This window comes from Camelus dromedarius, chromosome 3 (genome assembly GCF_036321535.1).
Source record: "Camelus dromedarius isolate mCamDro1 chromosome 3, mCamDro1.pat, whole genome shotgun sequence".
NCBI lineage: Eukaryota > Metazoa > Chordata > Mammalia > Artiodactyla > Camelidae > Camelus > Camelus dromedarius.
The window spans coordinates 55234004-55254149 of record NC_087438.1 but is presented as its reverse complement, the minus strand read 5'-3'; positions in this window follow the sequence as shown (position 1 = coordinate 55254149).

The following is a 20146-nucleotide window of genomic DNA, read 5'->3' as shown; positions in this document are numbered from 1 at the left end:
CACGGTTATGGATGATATTTTAATCCTTTGGAAGAGAGCAACAATGGAGAATTAAAAGTCTTGGGATCATAGTCCTCATCTTTATGTTCACTTTGTAGAGCAAAGCATAGTTTATAGTTTCTTGTGTTCGTTCCAAAAACTTCTATTGCATTTATTAGCATATCTGTGTGAGTTATACATTCCTCCCTCATAAAATGACATAGAAAGTTGCCCATAATATGTTTAGTGAAAAAAAGTTGCAGAGCAACATATACTATTAGTACACCCATTCTTACAGCAGTAGCGGTAAGACAATATATACATTAAATGAATTTGAAAAAATAACCCATGCACTGTTAATAGTGCTTACCTCTCAGAGGTGGAGATAACAGGGCCCCTCCCCTAGCTTTGTTGTGTATAAATATCACAGCCTATATGTAATGTATTTTATATTTTTAAAAGGTAGGGGCCAAAGTGCAATGTACTGTCAGTCTGGGGAAAACATTTGACAGGCCACATCTATTCTTTTTTTCAAAACATAAATGTTTCCTACTTTTCACTGATTTGCTTCTTGTGACTCTAATTTCTAATTTGATTCTTTGTGACTTCTGATTTCAATTATCATAATTATCCTCTTCATCATCTAATGAAGATATATAACAACTCTTTGCCATTAATAACCATTCATTCAAATGTCTGCAGATGAAGATAAAACCCAATTAACTGTCAGAATTATGCTTTATGACAATCGAACTTTGGTCTTAATCTTCTATCATACATTGGCCTATAAATCACGTCTTTAGAGTAGCACTCCTACATACCCCCTTTTTTTTCAGAATAATAACGAGCCATGCAAACACTTGTAAAAGAGATTGTTCCCAAAGTAATTAGCTTTTACCATCATAGAGAATCTCGCATTTTGCAGCAGAGATTTTGAGACCTGTGGATGGAAGTCTGCACTACCCTCAAAGAAGGAAAAAGTTAAATATCTCCTGCTTAGGAAGTGAAGCTCATAATTTTCTACTAGAATATAGGCCTTGGGCAAGTTCCTTAAGACCCTGCATTTCCTTTAAGGAAGCAGTGAAAGGCTAACAAATTGGCAATCCCCAAATTAAAATTAGAGCCCTCTCAAGTACACCCAGTCCCTCCCATTGTTCCAAATTGTCCCGTGTAACAGCTAAATAGCAGTTTCAGCATCCACATCATGTTATTTAGGGTTCAACCATAATTCTATTCCTAATTTCAATTACCATAATAATCCTCTGGTAGAACAACTTTCTAAAAGTCAAAAATCAAAGCAGTTTCTACTGAAAGCTCTCAGGACTGGCTAATTACACAAAATCAACATTCAGCCTATTGGTCTATGGGGTTTTATTTGCATTCATAGTCTTGTGTGGCTCTTTTCTGATTCAGAGAACTAAGGAGGGAGTTGGGCTGAGATCTAGAGAGTAACTGACAAGGGCAAAACTGTTTTAGGGGAGTTTTGATTTCTCTTCTACTTCAAGATGAAACTCAAGTGGTTAATAAAGAGGAACGGAAGACTTGCATTTGTTCTTCTCTGTTTTCCTGACCTGGCTTGTCCACTGTGTATCTTCCAGCATACTTTGATAAGGGATAGGAAGCCTACAGAGTTTACATTTTTTTGGTACTCGGAGAAGATTATTTTAGAGCATGGGTTTCTTCTTCTGACTTCAGTCAGTCTACTGAATGATTTCATCCTTGTCTTCATTACCTAGTCCCTTCCCTCTAGAACAAGTGGTCTGACTCTATCATGTTATGAAAAATTAATTATCCCAGCAAACTTTTCATTTGCACAGGAGGAGACTTTCTAGCTCTAACTTAGAGGACATTTGTTAGGACAGCGATATTATAACATCCTCATCATTACAGGTGCTTATTGGCTTGCTTTAGCTCTCCTTCCATCAGAGATCATGCTGTCAAAGTGGTCTATAGTCTCTAACCTGGATAATTTCGGTCTTCTTTGTTTTATGAAGCCATATTTTAATTTTTGGTTAGACAAAAAGATAACCACTTGAAGTAACTCCAGTCACTTATTCATTTATCCAGCTGGAGCATAGAATAGAATTATTTCTCTAATCTCTGGTATGAAAAGGGGTGATGAAGCCAGCTCTAGGCTGATTCAGCCGGCAGAGAACATCTGGGAGTGTTTGTGTCCATTATAATGTTGCTTGGAAAGACACATGACATGATATGGTACCCTGGGGTTAAGATTATACATACATGAAAAGATTTGTACTGTCTAGAGGAGAAATGTGATGCTGTTTTTTATCTATTACTGAGACACCTGCCCCTGATATCCTTAAGGTTATGAACTGTTATGAGCCAAATTGTATGCCCCCAGCAATTCACGTGTTGAAGCCTTAACCCTCAGTGTGGCTATATTTGGAGATAATACAAGTAATTAAGGTTAAATGAGGTCATAAGGGTGGGGCCCTAATCTAACAGGACTGGGGTCTTTACAGAAAGAGGAAGAGACACTCGGGATGCTAATGGACAGAGAAAAGACCACGTGAGGACACAGCAGGAGGATGCCCATCTGTCAGCCAAGGAAAAAGACCTAAGGAGAACTCAATACTGCAGGCACCTTGATCTTAGACTTCCAGCCCCCAGAACTGTGAGAAAATAAATTTTTCTTGTTTAAGCCACTAAGTCTGTGGTATTTTGTTTAGCAGCCCTGGCAGGTCAATATATGAACCAAAGCGATTTCCTTAGTTAGCAAGGACCACTTCTGAGAGTAAAGTGCAAGGGGAGTCTACCATCCAGACATTTAAAAAATAGTAGGGATGAGGAAGTATATGTGTGAGTTGTGCATCTGAAAATGTCTGTGTCATACAATGTCTCCTCATCTAGAATAAGAAAAGAAGAAAATTTGCAGTTCATCATAAAATCTTAGGGCATCATGTCAAAAAAACTTAAAGTAGAACAAACGGTAACAGGATAATATCTGCCCCATGTGTGATCCATAACTATCCCAGACGCATGGTGCTGAGTTGCTACATTGCTTCAAGGACACAGCCAACAGAACTCTCTAGGGTATTAGCAGTACACCCCCAGTTATTGCTCATTCTTACGGACTGGGAGTAGCACCGAACTAAATACCATAATTTGGAAATAAAACCTATCTTTCACACACCATTAAAAAAAATGAACTAAGTTAGTGTAGAAAATTTAAGCAAATGGAGGGATAGACTGTCACTTGTGTTAGTTATAATGCATTACTCCTAGGAATCCTAGATTCTAGGTCCGGACATCATAGTTTTGTTGAGGCTTTCTGTCAATAAACCAGGCTCGCATGATAACATTTGTACAGTTAATTCACTTCTACTGTATTGGCTCTGTTTTTACTATATTTTTCTGATAAAAACAATGTTGTTTGGGGCAGTATTTTTATTTGTTCTCATTGCTTAAAAGTGCTCTCCATGACAAAGCACTGAAAACAATGACTAACCAGTTCCTGGAACTCTTAACCTGAATACATATTTTTTTTTTCAATTTTTATTTTTAGTAGTCAGAATATGGTCAAGAACTAGTTGATTCTGCCTATAGCTCTAACTTAGTCATGGCGTACATGTTAAGTTAATTTTTTAAGAGAGACTTGGAATATTTCCCATCTAGTCTCATGGAGAAAAACACCTGTCAAGTGCCTGTTGCTATTTATTTTCCTTTAGAAAAGACACTACTTTGTAGGGGTGTCCATGGCAGTTCTTTCCAGAACAAGTAGACAGAGAAGGGATGGGAGGTAAAGAAGAGGGCATAATTCTCATAAAGACGCATCTCTGAACACTCACTGGTGACCAGCCAGTGGTTTGCGAGTTCCTGAACCTGAGGGAACTGTCTGTGTGAGAGCGAGCACCTGGTGAAAGCCCGCAGGCCAGACAGCCTCAGTGCCTGGGGTGGGGACAGTGCGACCTCGATCTCTGCAGTGACTCAGCCTATCCACTGATTATTTGCATACCTCCCTTCCTACATATGTAATGTGTACTGAAAATTACACTTTATGTCTTCACAGTTCTTAATGTTCTTATTCTTTCCCACCTCCAAAGTTCTCCATCTGCCCACTGGGGTTCAGAATTTACCCCCAGCTACATATTCCAGAGTCTGGAAATCTTCTAATTGACTCCCCTTTAAATCTGCAGAATCATACCCTGAGTTTTCACCATTTAGACTTTTTATTACTCTTAGAGAAGGTAGAACATTAAGTTCCTGAGAGTCCCACACTGATGTAAGTCTTAAAACGAGGCCACAAAACAATGCTCTTGTGTACAGTGTGAGACTGGACAAGAATCATGGGATGTTATAAAGTCAGACTTGGCTCACTAAGAACGTACCAAGTCTGGTTATCTAGATATGATTATAGGGAATTTTTAGGGTTCCAAAAATTTAGAATGTTTCTCAAACAGGGGTTTGAAAGAACACTAAAAGTAATTTTCAAAATTCTGTGTTTTACATTCAACAATAAGCTAAAATAAAATTAGTTGAAACTTAGTTTGCTATTCTGTATGACTATAGCCGAACACCACCATCTGATTTAGTGCTTGCATTACCCTTTTGTCAACTTTCTTATTGGCACCAAAAAGTACCACGTCACTGCTGTGTGCTAGTTTGAAAAAGAACAAAAGATAACTTAATTTAGAAATGATGGCTTCCCACTAAGTAAAGAACAAATTATATCATTAGGGATAATTCCAAATTGAAAAAACTTGCAAGGAAAAATGAATCTTCAAAAGGCCCACAGAGGTGTTGGCATGTGAACTCTCCATTAGTCTTATGGATGGTGATTTCATTTCTACAAAATATAATTTCTCACATAATCTGTTAATTTCAATTTAATTTTTTCATTTTAAAAATTTTGTTTACATTGATTTGTCTACTTTGATTTTATAGTGGTAGCACAATTGTGAGACAACAGAGCTTGCAATTAATTTTTTGGTATATGCACAATTAAACCATAATAAAAGTTATAGTTAATATTAATGGTTCTTGGGAGTTTTTTTTCTTCATTTAAAATGTTATATGATCGACATTCAAGAAACACTGAGCTAGGTGCACCAAATTCCCCAAAGTGATGGTAAATCAAACAGAAATGTTAACTTAAAATAATTCTCTTTGTTGGGAAAACTAAATAATCTAATGAGTAAAAAAGGTGTTTGAAAAAAATGTTTAAATGATATAAAAGAAAGGTCAGTCATTTGTTTTTCATTGTCAGAAATTTCTTTCTGCATAGTACGTTATCAGTTGGTTTGATAAAGATATATAATATATAGCTTAGAAAATAAATTACCCTGAACTATAAAACCATGGAGTTCTGAACAATTTTAAAGCAATGGCGATAAAAATATGCAATCCCATGAAATTATTTAGAACTAAATTCTGTAGACACATAGTATGAGTGAGGAGAATGTGTATTTCAATGAGAGATGCTTTATTCATCATGCTACTTCAATCTTCCACATCTTTATTATATATTTAACTAGAGGAAAAGTGTCTTAACATTGCATGTATGAATCTATAGAGAAACGAGTTACATTAAAACCAACCTTGGAAATGATTGTTTGGAAATAATTCTATTCAATATAAAAATAGAGAATTTGTTGCTTAAAATAATTTTATCTGGTGACTCCAATGATTGGAAACCATTTTGGCGAGAGCAAGAATAATTTACATGTAAAAACTAGAAGACATTATGCCTACAGAGACCATTTTCTTTGAGTTTTCTTAAAGGATAAGACAAAGTTGTTATTGCTTCTTCTTTAATAAGATTTGCTGTAGATTAGTTTGGCCACATTAAAGATTGTAGCAAAAGTTTGTGGCTTTCAGATGCAGTCTCACTATACTTATACATTAAAATATTTCATTTCAGGAAAATTTACTTCAATGAGATCTATATTTCCTCTTAGGAAAGGAGAACATATGCTTATAAAAATTCTAAGGATGCCTAAGTCTTCTCTACGTAATATATAATGTAATGAAAATATCCAAAGGGCTTTGAGCATAATGTATATAACAGACAGTGTGAACTTTGAGTAGTAAAACATAGACTACAAGGAGTGAGATCTTCCAATATCTTGACAAAGCCAGTTTTTGCTAGGTATTTTCTTTCTGATTTGAAGGGAAAATAAAAAGATGATTTGAAGAAATGTTTCCTCTGGGTTTATGCTGTGGTGTGAAAGTTTGTGTCCTCCCAAACTTTATATGTTGAGATCCTAATCCCCCAAAGTGATGGAATGGCATTACCAGATGGGGCCTTTGGGAAGTGCTTGAATCAAGAGGGTAGAATCCTGACGAATGGGATTAGTGTTTTACAAAAGAGGCTGCAGAGAATCTCTCCTCCCTTCTGGCATGTGAGAATAAGTCAGCGACTCAGAAGGGGGCCCTCACCTGACCATGCTGGCACCTTCATCTCAGACTTCCAGCCTCTACAACTGTAAGAAATAAATTTCTGTTGTTTATAAGACAACCAGACTGTGGTATTTTGTTGTAGCAACTGAAACAGACTACAATAGTTTATATCTGTTAATAACCAGCTACATGGAAAATAATATTCATTCCTCTTCCAGTCATTTTCAGATATTTTGGAAAGCACGTGTACTGCAATATAGTTATTTTATAAATAATATAAAGTATAGTAAATAAATACCTAATTTATAATTTACATTGTTATGAACTGAATGTTTGTGTCACCCTCAAATTCATGTTATCAAACCCTAACCCCCAATGTGACAGTATCAGGAGGAGATGGCTTTGGGAGGTAACTAGGTCATGAGCGCAGAGGCTTTATGGATGGGATTAGTGCCCTTATCAAAGAGATGCCAGGGAAGTCTCATCTCTCTTTCCACCTCATGGGAAGCTATGAGAAGACAGACAGTCCACAATCTGGAAGACAGTTCTCACCAGAACCCACGTTGGTACCCTGATCAGTTTCCGGAAATGTGAGAACTAAATTTCTGTTGTTTACAAGCTAAAATCGTATTTATCAGACTTATGATATTTTTGTTATAGCAGCCCAGAGGACCAAAACATACATGCTTCCAAAGCAAGGTCAAATGGTATATATATTTGAGTTTTAGTAGATACAGCAAGGTTATTCTATTACAGTGTGTGAAACACCATTTTTCTTTTTGGGCTGGAGCAAACAAGTGAGGTAGAGATGAGAAGGAGATTAGATTAGGGAGAGACAGAGAAGGATCAGAGAGGGAGAGATGCCAGACCATGCAAGCCTTGTAGGCCGTTGTAAAGACTTTTATCACCTATCTTTTTAATCTTGCCAATCAGAGTAAGATTTATTACTATATATGCATTTTCTGTTTATATGCAATAAAAGAGGATTTCTTATTACGTATGCATTTTCCGTTTGTATGTTTGATTATGAAAATTGCTTATTTTGCCTGTGTTTTCTATTGTGTTGTTCATCCCATTCTTTTTGATTTTTAAGATCATTTTTACAGCTATTAGAATTGTGAGCTCTTTGTCTCCTTAATGTCAACACAGTTTTATGCTTCATTTTCTTCTTTCTAAAGGATCTTAAGACGTCTCTACTCCTGAATTACATTGAAAGTGTATCTTTGCAAATTAACTGAAGAGAATTTCAGCCCTATGATTTGCTTTGCCATGTTTGTCAGTCACAGTATCCTGTATCTAGTAAATAATTATCAAAAAAAATTTTAAACAAAATTAACACATCTATTGGCTAGATTCTTAGTCACTAATGAGGTCTAGACTTTCTGGTTGTTATATGTGGTAGGCAGAATAATATCCTGCCTTCCCCACCTTCCCCGTATACTCAACATCTGTAACTATATTACCTGACACAGTAAGAGAAACGTGACATTCATGATTAAGTTAAAGACCTTGAGTTGGGAGATTATTAATCATCAGGATGGTTGGGGGAAGGATAACTCAGAGAGGGGGATGTGACAGCAGGTGCAGGGGTCAGAGAGGAAAGATATCTGATAATGCTATGCTGCTGGCTCTGAAGATGGAAAGTGAGGCCATGAGCCAAGGAAAGCCAGTAGCCTCAAGACACTCCTGTAAAGCTTCCAGAAGGAACACAACCCTGCCAACTCAGTTTAGACTTCTGACTCCCAGAACTCTAATAAAATGAGGTTATCTTTATCTCATGGCAATAGGAAGCTAATACATTATTCTACTACTGACCTGCATTAATCACATCACTAACCTCTTTGTTTATCAGTTTCTTCATTTATAGAGCGGAAATGTACGGTATTTCTTTGGTCCTTAGATTCCTTTCAGATAAAGCCCTCAGGGATTGTATATTTTGTGTAGTGAAGCAGAACTCAGACTTGTCACTCTACTGACTTTCTCTCTCACAGAGAGGGGATCGCACGTTCACTTTAACATCCTCAGGGAATTTCTGCCACCTGTTACTTTGGCTCTAGTGTAAGTTGCTTCCTCTGCTCTGCTCAGTTAATAAAAGCTGCGTAGAATCATGGTCACAGGGGAGGAGAAACTGTCATCCAAGCATAAATTCAAAAAAAGGGTGCCCAGTCCAGGCCAGGGCAGAGAAGTGGTGCAGCCAGTGAAGATGGCTCTTAGTGGAAGCTTGGGATTCACACTGATTTCGTGGTGTTCGATGGGTTTTTATTGTGAGTTCACTGGCTGTACGAAATGGGCTAATTTCAAAAGCTACACAGCCAGATGAGGAGGATACAAGGTGAAGGGAATGGAACAGAGCCACATGTAGTAAATCCCGAGAGCTCGGTTTTTACTGGAGGCAGCAGGTCTGGGAATGAACCGTCCACATTTGCCCAGTCACCCTTCTGGCCTGGGCAAGGGTGACCAAGCATTATACAAAATGCATGGCTTTTAGAGGGACTGAACATGCAACCTGGCCTTATTTGCATGATGAACTAAGATACATGAACACCTTGATACACTGTGTAGACAGATTATAACTACTGAGGCACTGAGCAAATAAGCCTGAATAGTCTTCAGACATATATGAGATGGAGAACATGAGTCCACAAACCACTGTAAATACCATCACCTCACAGCTGAAATTTTAAGCCTATAGGAATCAGAATACATTAAGAAAATTTATATGGAATGAGGAATATCGTCAAGAGAAATTATCTCCTTAAGACTAAGAACAAACTTCTGGTTAAAATGACAGATTTCACAATAAAATGACAGAACATACATTTGCTGTCCTTTTCCACGGAAAGCCTCGTGGGATTTAGAGTAAGTTTTCCATTCTGTTGCGTAGTTACACTTCCACAGTTGGGTCCAGGATGTCTAATTGCTGTTCCTTCTAATTGGGCAGGAAGATTTGGCTCTGGCTGCCTATATGACTGCCTTGTGGGGCAGGGACCAGATGTACCTGTCTTGTTCTTTACTGGCGGTTTCACGTGGCCTGACTGACTGGTACGGGCTGAATGTTTCCATGTTCCCATAAGAGTACTGAGTGAGTAAACAACTGAGCACACTAGGCTAGCCATTAATTTATATTGAGAAGCACAACAAAATATGGTCAAAATAAAAAGTGATATTGTGCAATGTGACAATAGCAGCTGATTTATGAGAAATTTCACACTAGCATTGGGACAGTTGGATTTACTAATTTACGGGTTTGACACAGCTATGGTTTTCTGTTTCCTCTCATCTGTTGGACAAACTGTGTATTTCTCAAAGGAACAGTATCCATTTCTTTGGTGCCTCGGCTTAGAGGCCACATTTGTGGCTGGTTAACATTTTGCCAAAAGCTTCATTAAAATAAAATAGACTATTCTCTAATCTGGGTGGAAACTCTGGGGGTGGGAAGAAGGAGCCCTTTCTTACTGGGAAAAAAAACCTAATTTTTCTTTGGTTTCAATACAGTATTCAGCTTTTATTTGACGCACAAACAATTCAATGTACACAGCTTATTCTGGTGGGGTAATGTTTGGTTAGGACATTGTGAATAGGAAATAACATTAATAATTCTTTGAATATATTTTTATATCATTAAAGAGCACATGTATTTAAAGAATTTGTCTTCTTTCTGTTCAATGGTTATTTACCAAGGAGTATAACAAAGATTAAAGGACCTTCATCTAATTCTAAACCAGAGAAAACTGTGTTTCTGAGGGTAATCAGTTAACTGGTGTGTCTACAGGGTAACTTTCAGTGTGCCAACTTCCTCCTCCCTGCCATTTCATCATATTAACTACCACCTCCTTTTAGTGTTTCTGAGCAAGCTTTGTGCATGGCTTGGGTTCAAATACCGGAAGTCTTTAGCCAATTAAGCAGCGCTCTGTTCCTTACAGAAGAATCTCAACAAAGCACTCCCTGATGCCTGCCCTGAGGACTCTGGCAGGAAAGGCAGAGTGGTGCGGAGCAAAGAGTACCAAAGGAGGAGGCAAAAGGGCAAGGGGCTTGTCCTCACTCTTCTGGTAGTGTGCTCCTGCCTCTCTTTCCCAGGACAGTGGCGATAACTTGTGTGGCCTGCTAACATCACAGGACGATGTGTGCCATAAATTAAATCAAGACTGTGGAAGTGCTTTGTAGGCCATCATGTGCTGAGCAGATACAAGGTGTGACTGGTATTTGATTCCACGGAGGCCTTGCCCTGGCTGATCTGAGTTTCTCCACACTGCCAACATCTGCACCTGCTCTCACCCCATCAGAGAGACAGAGCCCCTCCTTGGCAGCTGGAAGACAGAGTCATCTTCAGAACTGGTGTTTTCCATTCGAATGGTTCATTCATCCCACCTCCTCCAGCTCCCAGCTGCTGTGCACAGACGCTACCACCCTAGGGAGGAAACCGAGCTGCCTCACCACACACAGAGCTTTCCCCCCAGAGCACACATATCCAAGACATAGGAGTGTAGCTTTGCTCCCTCTTTCAGTAGAACCATCCAGCACAACTCATTGTCCTTGCTCTGCACCCACGGTTTGCTCTTTCCTGCTGCCCCTTAATAATGTTCCCATATCCTGGAGGCGTCAGGATAATTTCTCTTTCATTATCAGTGTTCTCAGGATGTAACATACTCACTATGACTTAGTATTAATTCGAGTACTTCTGACAGCGTTGTTTCCAAATTAGAAATTGGTGTTGATAATGTTGAAAAAGGATTGAGTTAATTTTTTTGCACTGTTCAGTTCCTAGTCAGGCCCCAAAGGCAAAATGAAACTGCAGAGAAGATGGAGAGGGGGATTCAGCAGAGGTCTGAGAAAATGCAATCAAGGGATAGAGAACACAGCCTTCCAGGAAGGGTTAAAACAACTGGAATCATTTTAACCTAAAGATGAAGTATGCAAAATGCTGGCCAATTACCCCCTATCTCCACCACAAAAGGAAACAGGAAAATGTTTTAAAATGTAGCAAGAGGGACTTAGGTTAGATATAAGGAAGAATTTTTTACTAATGTGGGTTGTTAAATATGGCAAGGGTTTACAAAGGAAATTTGTAAGGAATTTCCTGCTGTGGCCATCTTTCCATATTAGGGTAGATTCCACTTGTGTCAGATGGTTTAAATAAAGTACTTCATAATTTTCCTAAAATGTCTATACATTCACTTTGCCAATTAAGTGAACAGATTGGCACTGCAGTGAATATCTTGCACTCATGATTGCCTCTGTATCATTAAACATCTTTTGGGGGGACTTTTTACATTGTGGGAAAAATATACGTAACATAAAATTAAACATTTTAACCATTTTAAGTGATCATTTCAGTGGCAGTAAGTACATTCACATTGTTGTGCAGCCATTACCACCACCATCCATTCTAAAACTTTGTCATCATCCTAAACTGAAACTCTGCACCTATTAAACAAGTGTTCCCACTACTCTCTCCCTCCAGCCCCTGGTAACCTTTATTCCACTTTCTTTCTCCATCAATTTGAGCTATTCTACATTTCAATGGTTGCCCTACAGAGTGAATTCCACCTTCCCAACAAAAAGCCTAAAGTACTATGTGTCTTAGCCCCTTTTCTCTGTAAGGTGAAGAACTGGAACCTCTGTTCTGCCACCCAGGGAAGCCCACGTGAGTCCAGGATCCACAAATATGGAACATGAGACGCAGGCAAGCTAGTGGCATTCGCTGGTTGGGACAGAATGGAGAAGGCTGGTGATGGCACCAGCAGCTTTCCAAGTTGGGTTGGGCTGGCATGGTTCTCCGGTTAGTAGGGTGGGAGCAACTTCCTCCCTGTCTAAGAGGAGACTTTTTTATGATACTGGGGTAAATCACGTCCTTTTCCAAGCTGGTCCACTGGTGTGATGAGGAGTTGGGGGTTATTCCTGTATGTTCTTCTCAGATTTTGTGCCTTCTGGTCTTCTGGCAATTCTGAAATCTACTCAACTAGCTCTAATAAATCCTTTTTTGCTTACTAAGGGTTAAAATGGATTCTGTTGTCTCTTTTAAGAACCTCAACCACCCAGGCAATTATCTTCCTATACTGATACCTCCCATAGATGATCCTTCCCCATGGATGGGAAGGAAGTGAGTTGGATGTACCCAGGAGAGCCGGGCAGTTGATACAGCCCGGGCAACCTTCTCCTGCAGCATCTCCATGATGCCTGACCAGCTGTTTGTGTGTTGGGAGGTTGGGGTGGGGACGGGATTTTGAAGCCAGCAAACCAGAGTTGGCACAAGGTAGTTGTCACCTTCCTCACAGAGACTCTCTGAGTCGTTCTCCCTCTCAGAAACTTCACTGTATCACATCTGTATGCACATAGCAGAGCTCCTCTGCTTGAGACTTGAAATGGTAACTCTTTTATCTGAGAAGCAACTTCCCCTTCCACTAAGCCTCACGGGGTGAGCCTGTGTTATGTGGGAAGGAGCGTGGCTTGTGAGATGGGGAGGAGGAGGGATCCCTCGGTGCTCCTGAGGAATCATTATTAGCTTTACAGAAGGGGAGCTAGTGCTCAGCTATCCCCTCCATAGCAAGCTGCCGAGGGCTGCGGGCTCCTGAAGTAGTTTGCTTGTTTTCTCCCTGTATATAGATTCAGGAGTGTCTGCAAGCTCCTCAAGGCCAGATCTTGCACACATTTCTGTAGCCCTCACTATCCCAGCATGGGAAGGTACTTACTTGATGTTCAGTTCCTGGCTAATCTATGTAAGCATGAGCTTGTAGGCATGTCTGGTTACAGTCTTCTAAATTTCAGTCTTTGTCTTATATAAATTTCAGTATGCTTATATATTTTCTCTATTTTAGCTATTATGCTTTTCATACCTAAAATCTTTTTTGCAGCTACACTGTTCCTTTTTCATTGTGTTTCATTCTTACTACGTAAATGTAATAATGTCTTCTTCCATCATGGTAGGATATCATTTAGAATTGGCAAACTGGTTAAGAGAGCAAACTCTAGGGCCAAGGTCCCCTGTTAGAATCATGGCTCTGCCAATTACCAGCTGTATGCCCTTGGGGAATTCACTGTAATTTTCTGTGCCTCAGTTTCTTTATCTATAAAATGAGGATAGTGATGATATATATATGGTAAGGTAGTTGTGAAAAATACATAAATTAATATATATAAAGTCCTTAGAACAATGCCTAACACTAAGCAAGTAATGCTAACTATTATTAAGTTCTTTTCTGTTTTCTGCAGAGTTGATTTTCCTCTTTTATTATTTTAGTCTTTTTCTTTTGTGTTTCTAGTTTTCTTTTTTTTATTTGTTTGTTTAGTTTTGTTATTCAACCACTTTTAAGAATAAAGAATAAAACTCTTTATTCTAAGTGATTAGTATAAGTTTCATCTGCTCATGTGTGAATAGGTTTTTTTCTTCAAAAAGTACCCTCCACTGCATTGAAATTTGACTGACAGTTTTATGCATGTGGGCAAAGGCCTGTCAGCTAACCTGATTCATTTCCAGGGTGAGTGATTTGGACATCAGCCAATAGGTTGCTGTTTCTCTAAATAGTAGAACAAAGAGGTTTCACACGTCTATGCCCTGTTAGAATCAAGTCATTGATCAAAGAGACTTTAGACTGCTTGACTTTCTGCTCTGATGTGAGGAAGGAGAGATGAGAGATATGCTGGGCAGCTACATGGTACAAAGAACTCCAGATAATCTTCTGTTTGCCCTATTTCTATTCTCCCCACTTTGCCTTATTGGCCACTTTCAACCTGGTGCTTCCAATAAGACTGACTCCCACCTCCACCTCCACTGGAGTCTGCAGTCAGTGGATTTAGATCTTCACTTTGCTCTGTTCTATTTCATATGTAAGTTGCCTTTTATCTGACACCTTCCTGACTTTCAAAAAGTTGTTAGAATCTCTGTTCTGATTTGACTACGTCCATGCCCCCATTATCTTTTCTGTTAATAAAATTGCTTTTGTTCTACTGTATGGTATCTTAGAATCACTGAAATTCCTGTAGAGCCCTGAGATTGATGGGAAGTTTGTTGCTCATTTTGCCTTCTTGATCTGGAATTAACATCACAAATATTATTGCTGGAATCACTGGAGATTATCAGTTAATTATTTATCCCCTCTCCTTGATTCTGAAATAACTGAAAATAAAGATACTAGTCTTCCACCTTAAACAGAAACAGCCACACATAAACAGAGAAAATTAACGCATTATCCCTTCCAAAAAAGGAACCAAGATTGATAGATATAAGACTCTCCCTAATTGCATCCAACAATTAAGTCACTTCTTCTTCGCAGGGAAAGGAAAAGTAAAATGCAGAGAAAGAAAATCATTGTGTTTGGCCTCAAAGAATTTCCTATGAGGTGAGAAGTATTGGTGAATTCCCATGTTAGGAGTTGAGGCGGGAACATATGGAATGGAATGGTAGGAAACTCTTTTACAATTATTTTATAGATGAAGTACCTGAGATTTGAGGGGACTAAATGACTTGCTCAAGGTCACAGAATTTTTAACTGATAAAGCCAGACTCTAGCATTTCTCACTTGGAGCCCTTTAAACCTGCTTCTGTGGTATATTTCTTCTCTAGAATATGCTCCAGTAACCTCAAACATCCAAACACTAAATTTTCAAAAATATATTCAATGAAATCAATAATATTTATTTAGAATTAGACTCTCTCTCACAAGTCACTATACCGTGATTCCCAAGGTAAAAAAGAAAACTTATACAGCTTAGACATTTCAAAAATATACTGGAAACAAAAGGGTTTTCAGGCTTTCATTACCCTACATTTTATTAACCAGAATTACTATTTTTTTCTATTTCTTAAGCTTTCTGATATATATTTTTCTAACATAGAAAATATTGCTATTTTCTGAATTTCTCATTTCAGACTTTAGATTTCCTAGGAAATAGTTGACTTCAGCTCTATAACTGCCCTGCAGTAAATCACAAGTGTCTGCTTTCTTAGCATCAGAAAAAGCACAAAACTACAAGGAACTACCTACTGTATAGCACAGGGAACTATATTCAGTTTTTGTAATAAGCTATAGTGAAAAAGAACCTGAAAAATATATATAGGCATGTAAATGTATAGCTGAATTGCTTTGCTGTACACCTGAAACTAACATTGTAAATCAACTATACTTCAATAGAAAATAAAATTGAAGAAGAAAAGAAAGAAAGAAGAGCACAAAACTGAAAAGGCTCCCTTGGGAGATGTAAGTACTGTGAGTCCTCATGAGGCTGCAGGTGGCTGGAATTCGACAGAAGTCCATTTTACGTGTGGATGGCTTCCGACATTGCTCCTCTCACAGAATAGCTGGTGATAACACTTGGACATTTTCATTAAGCATCTCATTTTTTCCTTTGCTCAGCTTGAGATCGGTTCCTGAATTACAATCCCTGGCAGGACAGCTGAGGCAGGAAAATATTAAGTTGCTGGCACATGGAAACTCCTTTCTTCATCCTGAGATTCCACTAACGTCTCTCTGGCCCTTTCCTGGCACTTTTTATCATAAGTATTTTCGTGTTATTTGAAAAAAAAAAAAAAAGGCGGGGGGGGGGAACTAGCTGAAACAGAGCTTCTGGTGTTTTCTCCTTCACAGTATAAAAATAATGAAGTAAAGGAGAATGTACTATACAGGTCATTAAGCCAACACAGCACACTGGTGACCTGATGGATGGAAGAGATTAGAAACTGTCTTTCTCCTTCATTCCAGTGTTTACAGGGCACCTACGATATGCTATTCGATATGCTCGGAATTGGTATATAACGATGACCAGAGCAAAGCCCTTACTTTTAAGGAGCCCACAGTCTACTGAGGAAGACAGAAGAATGAAGTCACTGATTTCAGTGTTCGGTGATACACACTGGGACAGGATGTAGTTTAGGTGAGTGTATGAACGTACTGTAGGGGTGAATAGCAGCTCATCTATGCGGTGCAGAGCGTAGGGGAGGCCCAGGAGATGATCTTTGAGTGGGGCCCTAAAAACAAAGACAGACTTTCCAGAAGGACAGGGTGAGAAAGGACCATCCAGGCACAGGAAATAGAATCTTTAGATGGGGAGGCATGAGGGAGCCATGTGTGCTCCGAACATAAAAGGTCCTTATACCTGGAGTTTGGGGTGAAGGGAGAAGGGGGTAACAATTCATAAGACCAGAGATTAGACAAATGGCATTGTCGACACGAGAAGGACTTTGAACTTCATCCTCTAGACTTGTTTTCCTAACACATGTGAGTTTCTTACACATTTGCATACTGGATTTCTGGTGGACAGGAGAGATGTGAACTTGCATCCTTATTTACGGCAGATCTTTTTTGATAACAGTTTGAGTCAAACTGTATCCTGCCTCAATTATATGAAGAAGGAAAAGGTCCCTCATGTTCCACAGACATGAGCTTTCCTTGGTCCGATCTGACATTTCTCTAGGCTACTTAGCAACCTGCACCCCTGCTCCATGCCTCACAGTCACATCAGTTCAGTGTTCTGAGTGGTAATGCCGCCGTCACAGTGTTACCCCTGGCTAACCAACAATGCAAAACCTGTGCACGTTGCCTCCAGTTCAGCAACACATATGTGAACATTACCAGTTGGGAAAATGATTGAGAATTATTCCTAAGACTCCACTGAAATTAAGCGGGAGTGTGACAAGAACACATTTGTGCTTTAGGAACTTATTTCTTGAAGAAGGATCATTCAGATACATTGTGGTCAGAGCTTTATCTAAGAGCTGAGGGTGGAAGGCAGTGTGTATTCATAAATAAATCTGTATAAAATAATTTTAGAAGGCAGTATAGCACTAGGATGGAAAGCGTAGGCTCTGCAGTTATCGGCTTGGGTTTGAGACCCTACTCCTGTAGTTACCGGCTGTATGATGTTATATGGCAAGTTATAGAACACCTTTGTACCTCAGTTTCCTCGGCTGTAAAGTGGGGATTCTCATGGCACTTGCTTCTTAGAGTTGTTGTGAGGGACAGATGAAGTAATATATATAAAGCAGTTAGAATAGCGCCCGGCACAACATAAGTGCTTAATAAGTATTAGTGTTACTATACTGAAAAGTATCATTTTTACCAGGAGAAAATTGATAGGATATAGGAAATGATAAGATAAAGGGAAATGACAAAGGAACACTTGGATTGTTGATTGACTGCATGATAAAGGAGGAAAGAATCTAGAAGGGGGTGAGATTTGGGGAAAGTCATGAAAGAAGAAAGAATTTCAGTGTCTCAGGCATTAAGTTTGAGGAAGCTGTGATATATTTATTTATTGAGATGACAAGTAGCCAGTTGGATATATATGAGTTTGGGGTCCATATGAAAGACTGGACTAAGAATATAGATTTGGGGAACCATCAACCTGTAGGTGAAAGTTGGGGCCCTGGGGGTCGAGATTGCCAAGGAGAGAGGAAAAGAGAGCAATTTATCTCTAAGACAATTACTGACCATATTCAGATAATTTTCTCTTTTTGACCCCTTAAAATTAATCCTGTTTTATTCTCCTGCTAATGCCAGTAATACATGTTTTCTGTACAAAGTTCTGAGCATTTTCTTAATGTTCCTTTTTTTAGAAAAAAAATTTTTATATGATTTTTCACCAGCAGCCTTTGCTCTGAGAAGGAAATGTTCTTGAGTCATCCCTCACTGGGGCTTCGAACACAAGACAAATGTCAAATACCTCCCACTCTGTTGTCATCAGGGAAGGCCAAACAAAAGTAATCAGCCTGAATCCACCCCTCATTAGATGAGAGCCCAGCTGTGTTGCTGTCCAGACAGGGAGCTGGGGGCCAAGCAGCAGGGGGATGCGCCGCTTACGCGGTGATGGAGGGAGAATACTGGGGCCCTTTGTGCTGCTGACACTTTGGCAGGGCAGACTGGTATTAGAGGAGAAAGCCTATGATTACTTCAAGCACAGACATTTTCCCTTCAGTGGTCTTGCTGCTCAGCCTGGAAGTGAAGCTGCTAAGTGACCACCGTGGCACCGTCAGGGCTCCACCTCCAGCCACCCTGTCTCAGAGGCAGCAGCCCAGTCCACGCAGGGAGGAGGGCTGCTTCACATCTCCCTGCCACCTAGGAGCACTGAGGACTGGGATCAGTGGCCACTTCAGAGGGAAGATGATTCCGAAGGGCTTTCCACAGTGATCCGGTGCCCAGGTCCCTCTGTGTCTGCCTTTCTCAGCCCCTGTTTGGATCTGGAAGGAGTCCAGGGGGTAGAAACCAACGACAAAGCTGAGCCACCCACCCCACACCAATAAGAGAAGTTGAGCTCCAATTCACTCATCCAGGATTCTGCAATCACAACATCTAGAAGGAAGCTGTCCTAATTTTAGTATTCCTGCAAGTTATGTTTCACTCTTTAGGAATTATTCTAAATTGCCAGCGGGGAGGATCTCATAATATTTTCAATGCTGAGAGCCTCTAAAGATACTCATTTGACCCTGAGCAAATCATCAGTGTTAGTACTCTGGGTGGTATGTGGAGAGTTGGAAATATCTATTCCTCACTTACTGCTAAAACTATGTCCATTTCTTTGCATGGGGGAGAAGGAAAAGACCCACTATACTCTTTTCAGATCCTTAGTTGGTTGCTTTTATACATCTGGTTGACCTCCTCTGCTGAGCCAGGGATACAGATCCATGACCTGCTTCTTTTGACATTTTATCCCCTGCTGCCTGCCTTACATCCAGCATTAGATTTAGCCACTTATCTTCAGTAACTATTTTTCTGCTCCTCTGCTCTGCCATTGCTCACAGACCTAACATTTCATGGACTTTTATACTGACAACTCCTTAATACCCTATGAAGTTATCCTGGATTCTTTCGAGTGTGCTTTGTCCAATTGTTATTAAAGTCTGCAGAAGGTTACTGTTTATCACAAATCCTACCAGGCAGGGCCAACACATTGTGAACTCTCTTCTTGAACTTCCAGAAAATCTGCATGAGTGTGTAAAGTTAAAACAAAACAAAAAAGAAACATGGCCAATCTGAAAATGACTGCAAAACCCTGAAAGATTCTGGCTCTTGGCCAGAATTGATTGTATAGGAAACCTCAAATTTCCCCACCCACTGTTTCTCCTTGCCTTTCCTGGGGTTTCAGATTGCAGGACCGTTGTACACCACCACACAGAGCTCATGGTAGGTTAGTTAGAGGAAGCTACTTAAATCCTGACAATTTCACTCTATACTTACCATCCTCAATCTTAGATCCTCCTCTTTCCATACATCCCCTTCTCCTTCCTAGTTCTCTATAGTGCCTCCCCCTCCTAACACATTTCCCTTAGGGAGACCAAGAAGGAAAAAAAAAACCCCAAACACCAACCTCTAAAAAAGAGAGTTTTGGGGTTTTCTTACTCATTGACATTGAAGGGAAAAAAGAAACCAACAGGACACCTCCTCCATCCTTTTAAATCCTCCTCTGCTACAGGATTGGACTGATTTCCAACTCTGAAAATGCTTCAGAGAATACTCAGAAACTCTGTGAACATGAGTAGGAGAATTCTGGTAGATTAAGAACAAATGTTAACAGTCAAGCCATTCCAAGATTGTTCTGCTCTCTTTCTCCAGGGGTATTTCAGTCGAACTGCCTTTAAAAGACACAATTAGATGTGTAATATTTCTGACCCTTGAGGTTTGGGATTTGGGCTGTTTTAAAGGAGAGGGAGCAGTACTAAGGCTTGTAAAGTCACTTTCCAGAATAAGCTGCTTCTTTAACCAGAAAGGGGTGCCTCCTGCAGCTAACACGGGAAAACTAATCTTGGGAAAGCAAACACCTTGGAAAGAAAAGCTTTAATGCCTGTAATTAATTCATGTTGTTTGTCGTAATCTAAGCA